Source organism: Equus caballus, unplaced genomic scaffold, assembly GCF_041296265.1.
Source record: "Equus caballus isolate H_3958 breed thoroughbred unplaced genomic scaffold, TB-T2T haplotype2-0000673, whole genome shotgun sequence".
NCBI lineage: Eukaryota > Metazoa > Chordata > Mammalia > Perissodactyla > Equidae > Equus > Equus caballus.
In genome coordinates, this window is record NW_027221961.1 from 80439 (window position 1) to 87928 (window position 7490).

General features: G+C 69.8%; 2 non-coding genes across 2 annotated transcripts; both read left to right on the forward strand.

The window, feature by feature from the left end:
• Positions 1-1793: 1793 nt before the first annotated feature.
• On the forward strand, positions 1794-1912 carry LOC138922249 (5S ribosomal RNA). Its single transcript, XR_011435314.1, has one exon. It is a non-coding gene; the product is annotated as a 5S ribosomal RNA (ribosomal RNA).
• Positions 1913-5974: 4062 nt separating this feature from the next.
• Positions 5975-6091, forward strand: LOC138922250 (5S ribosomal RNA). Its single transcript, XR_011435315.1, has one exon. It is a non-coding gene; the product is annotated as a 5S ribosomal RNA (ribosomal RNA).
• The last annotated feature ends 1399 nt before the right edge of the window (positions 6092-7490 follow it).

A 7490-nucleotide genomic window follows, 5' to 3' on the forward strand; every position in this document is an offset into this window, starting at 1 on the left:
TCGGACGTCTGTGGATGGCCGTCGCTCTCTTTGCCGAAGCCCGCCCCCTGCCCGTCTTCTCTCCGTCCCAGGGTCCCCTTTCCAGTGGGACGCAAGAAGGCCCACAGGGCCCAAACGCTGGAGACGGGCAGCGCACACAGCGCGCCCTGGGTCCCGGGGGCTGCGGCGGGAAAGCCTTGCGGCACAGAACCCTGAAGCCCAGAGGTCTCGAGACAGGGAGAGCCGGGACGTCGGCAGGCACCGACGGGCCTTCGGACGCGACTCTTCCTCCCCGTCGTCACACCGTGCTGCTCCTCCCTCCGTCCTGGGCGCGAGCGCGCTCTTGGGAAAACGGAGGCGCCTTCGTCGGTGACCTAGCGGGCGGGAGATCCCGGGCAACGTCCCCAGCGGCACTTGAGCAGAACGGGGACGCTGCGGTCGGTCGTCGGGGAGGGGCTTCTACATGTCTGGTAGATGGAGCTGCTTTCTCGTGCCAAGTTCTCTGGGCCCTGACTTTTCTGCCTGCTCCTTCTATCACCTCAGTAAGGTCGGGGGTGCCCGGCAGAAAGAGGAAAAGAGCCAGAGTGAAGAAGCGGAGAGAAAGGAACACGCAAACCCGGACGCGCACACACACAGGCACACAGACACACAGGCGCGCGCGCGCGCACACACACACACACACACACACACGCCTACACACCCACTCGCACAACACGCACACGCACACGCACACGCACACGCAAGCGCAGACAGAGCGCGCCAGCGAGCTCCGGTGCCTGTCTGTGGTTCCTGGGCGATGGCGGGGCAGCGATGCCGGGAGCCCGGGACTCCTGAGAGCCTGTCTGCGCGGCCTAGGGCCCCAGGGGTGATCGCCAGCCCCGGGGCCCCTGCCTCCTGGCCCGGGCCCAGCTCCAGCACCACCGCCCTCCTGGGGGGGAAGCGAGCTCTTGGGCAGAGCCTCTCTGGGTCAGGGTGGGTGTCTGTCTAGGTCCGTGTCTTGGATCCTCTCCGTGTCGCCGTTTCTCTGTTTCTCCGTGTCTCTGTCTCTGTCTCTGTCTCTGGGTCTCTGGGCTGGCGCCAGCAGGAGCTGTCCAGGGTCCCCGCGAGGGGCGGGTTGGGGGCGGGGTGCCGGTCTCCTGGGCGGCGCTGGCGGGGGGAAGGGTGGCCGCCCCGCCTCCCCGCGCCCTCAGGGGCAGCGCGGCGGGCTTCCGCTGACGCCCTCTGGTCGCGCCGGTGGCTCCGCCTGGGTTTGGGCAAGTCGGGGCCCGGCCGGCGCCGCAGAGGTCAGGGCTCCCGCTGGGAGGCCCCTCGGGCCGGAGGGGACTCAGAGGAGCACGGGCCCGGCGGCCCGACGCCCCGACGCCTCGGGCCAAGTGCCCCGCGCCCCCCACCTCCCAGCAGCCGCATCTCCTGCGACCCATCGCCGGATCCGAGCGGCCAGGGCGGCCTGGAGTGTTCCCGGGCCGCGAGGGGAGAGCGCCCAGCCAGGCGCCCCGCCCCCATCCCCGCCCCCACCACCCCTCGTTTCCCACCGCCGCCCGCCCCGCCCCGCCTCCTCGCACCCCGGGCTGCTCCAGGCCTCCGCGCCCTGGGAGGGCAGCAGGGCGGGGCAGCGCAGGGTTTGGCTGGCCCGCTGGCCGCGCCCGAGGCGGCCGCGGCGGGAGGCAGCAGCGGGAGGAAGGCGGCAGGCCGAGCGCGGGCGCAGGGGGCGCCGGCGGCGGCGGGTGCGCGTCACAGAGGCCTGGGCGCGCGCGCGAGCCGCGGGCCGGGCGACGCGGCGCGGCTTCTTAGGGGCGCCGGCGGCAGGCGCCAGCGTCTACGGCCATACCACCCTGAACGCGCCCGATCTCGTCTGATCTCGGAAGCTAAGCAGGGTCGGGCCTGGTTAGTACTTGGATGGGAGACCGCCTGGGAATACCGGGTGCTGTAGGCTTTTGCCTCCCTCGCCTTTTGCCGCCTCCGGCCTCCGTCCTCCGCGGACGCCCCCCACCCCTCCAGCCAGCCCTCCCCCACCCCCCCCCGCCACCCTCCGCACCGCGGGCCCGCCGGCGCCGCCCATGGGCAGGGCCCAACCCCTCCCCGCCACAGCCCAACCCTTCCAGCTCGCGGCCCCACCCGAACCCAGGGCCAATCGGGGCCAGCCCGGCGGGACCGGGACCGGGACCGGGACCGGGACCCCGACGCCGCACACGCCGCCCGCCGGCTCCCTCTGGCCTCGGCCTCTTCCCACCCGCTCGGCTCCCGCTCCGGTGACACCCCAGCCCTTCCCTCGGCGCCCCGCCCCCGCCGCCCCAGCCGCCGGGTAGAGTCGTCCTGTCAGGTGGAACGGATTCCACGGCGGTGCCGGGAGGCCCAAACGGGTCCCAAAGCGACCAGCCCCGCCCACCGAGGAAAGACACCTGGTCAGGCTTTTCCAGACACCGCCCGCTTCTCCAAGGACAGGGCGGACTGGGTTAGAGAGGCGCGTCTCGGGCACCTCACCCAAGACGGGATGGCTTCTGCCTTTGCTGGCGTCTGTGCCGCTGCAGGTCATCTTCTAAAACCTGGTACCCGCTCGCTTGTCCTTGAGAGGCTCATTCACAATCAACACTCCTTTCCCGACCTAAGTTTGTCCCTGTCAGTTTGTCTCGCTTTTCCTTCCAGAAGCCCCCTTCCCGGGGTGGGGGGGAGGGGGGGAGGTGGTGGGGGGGTAGGGGGGTGGGTGGGTCTGAGTTTCAAGCTCCACCTGACTGGGATCCCATTCTGCTTTCGCCTTCGGGCGGTCCTGCCTCGCTTGGAAACGCTGCTACGTTGCTCCTGGTGGATGAGCTTGCGTTCGTTTTGAGTTTGAGAACGCTGGATGCAAAGATGAGGAGTCTTGATGGCTGAGGCTTTTGGTGTCCCCTCACTCGGGGGCCTCCCTCTCTTCCCGCCTCCCCCCGCCTCCCCACCCACCCCCTCACACCCGACCCCTACCACCCCAGGGCCCCGGCCGGGCCCCGCCCCTCCAGGCCGCATCTGTCAGAGGGAGTTGAAAAGCCTCCTGACAGGACACGTCCTCCCTCAGCAGCCAGCCCTTCCTGGCTCCCTGGCTTCAGCTTTCCGTTCGCGTGGCTCGGGCAGCCTTTCGCATCTTCTTTGCACCTGCCTGTGTTTGCAACAGAGGACCGTGGCCAAGGGATCCAGGAAACCGGGAGGAGAGCTGGCTTCCGGGGAGGCGAATGGGAAGGACAGGGAGGCAGAGAGGGAGCCTTGCCTCAGAGAACGGACTTTGAACCCCCGAAGGAAAAGTCCTCCAGATAAACCACGTCTTCCCCACCGAATCCAAGAGCCATACTCGCTCGCTGTGGAAAAATGGGGACATCCCGGTCAAAGCAGGACGAGAGAGGACCCAAAGCTCCCTCCTCTCCCGTTCAGCCATCGTCGTCCTGGGAGGGAGTCTCTCCGCGGTTCGCTTCTCCTGCCGGCCCCGTTTCCCCTCCTGCCAACCCAGCGCCTCTATCGCCTGCTCCTCGCTTCCTCGGGCTGCGGGCTGCGGGCTGCGGGCTGCGGGCTGCGGGCTGCGGGCTGGGGGGGGAGGGGCGGTGCGCGTCGCTCCCTGCCAGCTCGTGCCCGGGGTGGTTCTGACGGGTCCCCGGATCTGATCTCCGAGGAGCACCTTCTGCGGGGAGAAGCGGGACTGCGTCCCTGTCAGTTTCCCGGAGCGCGGGACCGGAGCCTTGCCCCGAAACGCAGGCTCGGGAGACCGAAGTCCTGAGCTGAAACCCAAGGGCCGCCGTCTCCCGCGAGTGACGTGCCCTCCCTGAGCTGCGCTTTCCTCATCTGGTGCGAGGGGGTCCTGGAGTTCGTGCCTCCTTGCGGGGGCGAGTGCTGGTGAGAACGCAAGCGGGAAACACGGAGCGGACCGCTCAGCACGGAGCGCGGCCTCGGTGGGGGCCCGGGCCTCGGCCGCCGTCCTTCCCCACGAGCCTACTTCTTGCCGCCGAGGCTCATCCAGCACCCAGGGATCGATCGCCTGGCTGCTTCCGGCCAGACACTCTCCTAGGTGCTGGCCACCCAGCAGCCGAGAACGCGGGTGCCAATCTCGGCCTCCGGGGCGTTCGCCTCCTCGCCTCTGGGGCCGCAAGACCAGCGGTGTGCCTACGCATGCCGGCGAGAGGTGGCAGAACCTGACGAGGACACGTGCCGTGGAAAATGGAGAGCTTGGCGCCCCGGAGGGCCTCGTCGGACGTCTGTGGATGGCCGTCGCTCTCTTTGCCGAAGCCCGCCCCCTGCCCGTCTTCTCTCCGTCCCAGGGTCCCCTTTCCAGTGGGACGCAAGAAGGCCACAGGGCCCAAACGCTGGAGACGGGCAGCGCACACAGCGCGCCCTGGGTCCCGGGGGGTGCGGCGGGAAAGCCTTGCGGCACAGAACCCTGAAGCCCAGAGGTCTCGAGACAGGGAGAGCCGGGACGTCGGCAGGCACCGACGGGCCTTCGGACGCGACTCTTCCTCCCCGTCGTCACACCGTGCTGCTCCTCCCTCCGTCCTGGGCGCGAGCGCGCTCTTGGGAAAACGGAGGCGCCTTCGTCGGTGACCTAGCGGGCGGGAGATCCCGGGCAACGTCCCCAGCGGCACTTGAGCAGAACGGGGACGCTGCGGTCGGTCGTCGGGGAGGGGCTTCTACATGTCTGGTAGATGGAGCTGCTTTCTCGTGCCAAGTTCTCTGGGCCCTGACTTTTCTGCCTGCTCCTTCTATCACCTCAGTAAGGTCGGGGGTGCCCGGCAGAAAGAGGAAAAGAGCCAGAGTGAAGAAGCGGAGAGAAAGGAACACGCAAACCCGGACGCGCACACACACAGGCACACAGACACACAGGCGCGCGCGCTGCGCGCACACACACACACACACACACACGCCTACACACCCACTCGCACAACACGCACACGCACACGCACACGCACACGCAAGCGCAGACAGAGCGCGCCAGCGAGCTCCGGTGCCTGTCTGTGGTTCCTGGGCGATGGCGGGGCAGCGATGCCGGGAGCCCGGGACTCCTGAGAGCCTGTCTGCGCGGCCTAGGGCCCCAGGGGTGATCGCCAGCCCCGGGGCCCCTGCCTCCTGGCCCGGGCCCAGCTCCAGCACCACCGCCCTCCTGGGGGGGAAGCGAGCTCTTGGGCAGAGCCTCTCTGGGTCAGGGTGGGTGTCTGTCTAGGTCCGTGTCTTGGATCCTCTCCGTGTCGCCGTTTCTCTGTTTCTCCGTGTCTCTGTCTCTGTCTCTGTCTCTGGGTCTCTGGGCTGGCGCCAGCAGGAGCTGTCCAGGGTCCCCGCGAGGGGCGGGTTGGGGGCGGGGTGCCGGTCTCCTGGGCGGCGCTGGCGGGGGGAAGGGTGGCCGCCCCGCCTCCCGCGCCCCTCAGGGGCAGCGCGGCGGGCTTCCGCTGACGCCCTCTGGTCGCGCCGGTGGCTCCGCCTGGGTTTGGGCAAGTCGGGGCCCGGCCGGCGCCGCAGAGGTCAGGGCTCCCGCTGGGAGGCCCCTCGGGCCGGAGGGGACTCAGAGGAGCACGGGCCCGGCGGCCCGACGCCCCGACGCCTCGGGCCAAGTGCCCCGCGCCCCCCACCTCCCAGCAGCCGCATCTCCTGCGACCCATCGCCGGATCCGAGCGGCCAGGGCGGCCTGGAGTGTTCCCGGGCCGCGAGGGGAGAGCGCCCAGCCAGGCGCCCCGCCCCCATCCCCGCCCCCACCACCCCTCGTTTCCCACCGCCGCCCGCCCCGCCCCGCCTCCTCGCACCCCGGGCTGCTCCAGGCCTCCGCGCCCTGGGAGGGCAGCAGGGCGGGGCAGCGCAGGGTTTGGCTGGCCCGCTGGCCGCGCCCGAGGCGGCCGCGGCGGGAGGCAGCAGCGGGAGGAAGGCGGCAGGCCGAGCGCGGGCGCAGGGGCGCCGGCGGCGGCGGGTGCGCGTCACAGAGGCCTGGGCGCGCGCGCGAGCCGCGGGCCGGGCGACGCGGCGCGGCTTCTTAGGGGCGCCGGCGGCAGGCGCCAGCGTCTACGGCCATACCACCCTGAACGCGCCGATCTCGTCTGATCTCGAAGCTAAGCAGGGTCGGGCCTGGTTAGTACTTGGATGGGAGACCGCCTGGGAATACCGGGTGCTGTAGGCTTTTGCCTCCCTCGCCTTTTGCCGCCTCCGGCCTCCGTCCTCCGCGGACGCCCCCCACCCCTCCAGCCAGCCCTCCCCCACCCCCCCCGCCACCCTCCGCACCGCGGGCCCGCCGGCGCCGCCCATGGGCAGGGCCCAACCCCTCCCCGCCACAGCCCAACCCTTCCAGCTCGCGGCCCCACCCGAACCCAGGGCCAATCGGGGCCAGCCCGGCGGGACCGGGACCGGGACCGGGACCGGGACCCCGACGCCGCACACGCCGCCCGCCGGCTCCCTCTGGCCTCGGCCTCTTCCCACCCGCTCGGCTCCCGCTCCGGTGACACCCCAGCCCTTCCCTCGGCGCCCCGCCCCCGCCGCCCCAGCCGCCGGGTAGAGTCGTCCTGTCAGGTGGAACGGATTCCACGGCGGTGCCGGGAGGCCCAAACGGGTCCCAAAGCGACCAGCCCCGCCCACCGAGGAAAGACACCTGGTCAGGCTTTTCCAGACACCGCCCGCTTCTCCAAGGACAGGGCGGACTGGGTTAGAGAGGCGCGTCTCGGGCACCTCACCCAAGACGGGATGGCTTCTGCCTTTGCTGGCGTCTGTGCCGCTGCAGGTCATCTTCTAAAACCTGGTACCCGCTCGCTTGTCCTTGAGAGGCTCATTCACAATCAACACTCCTTTCCCGACCTAAGTTTGTCCCTGTCAGTTTGTCTCGCTTTCCTTCCAGAAGCCCCCTTCCCGGGGTGGGGGGGGGGGGGGGGGGTGGTGGGGGGGGTGGGGGGGTGGGTGGGTCTGAGTTTCAAGCTCCACCTGACTGGGATCCCATTCTGCTTTCGCCTTCGGGCGGTCCTGCCTCGCTTGGAAACGCTGCTACGTTGCTCCTGGTGGATGAGCTTGCGTTCGTTTTGAGTTTGAGAACGCTGGATGCAAAGATGAGGAGTCTTGATGGCTGAGGCTTTTGGTGTCCCCTCACTCGGGGGCCTCCCTCTCTTCCCGCCTCCCCCCGCCTCCCCACCCACCCCCTCACACCCGACCCCTACCACCCCAGGGCCCCGGCCGGGCCCCGCCCCTCCAGGCCGCATCTGTCAGAGGGAGTTGAAAAGCCTCCTGACAGGACACGTCCTCCCTCAGCAGCCAGCCCTTCCTGGCTCCCTGGCTTCAGCTTTCCGTTCGCGTGGCTCGGGCAGCCTTTCGCATCTTCTTTGCACCTGCCTGTGTTTGCAACAGAGGACCGTGGCCAAGGGATCCAGGAAACCGGGAGGAGAGCTGGCTTCCGGGGAGGCGAATGGGAAGGACAGGGAGGCAGAGAGGGAGCCTTGCCTCAGAGAACGGACTTTGAACCCCGAAGGGAAAAGTCCTCCAGATAAACCACGTCTTCCCCACCGAATCCAAGAGCCATACTCGCTCGCTGTGGAAAA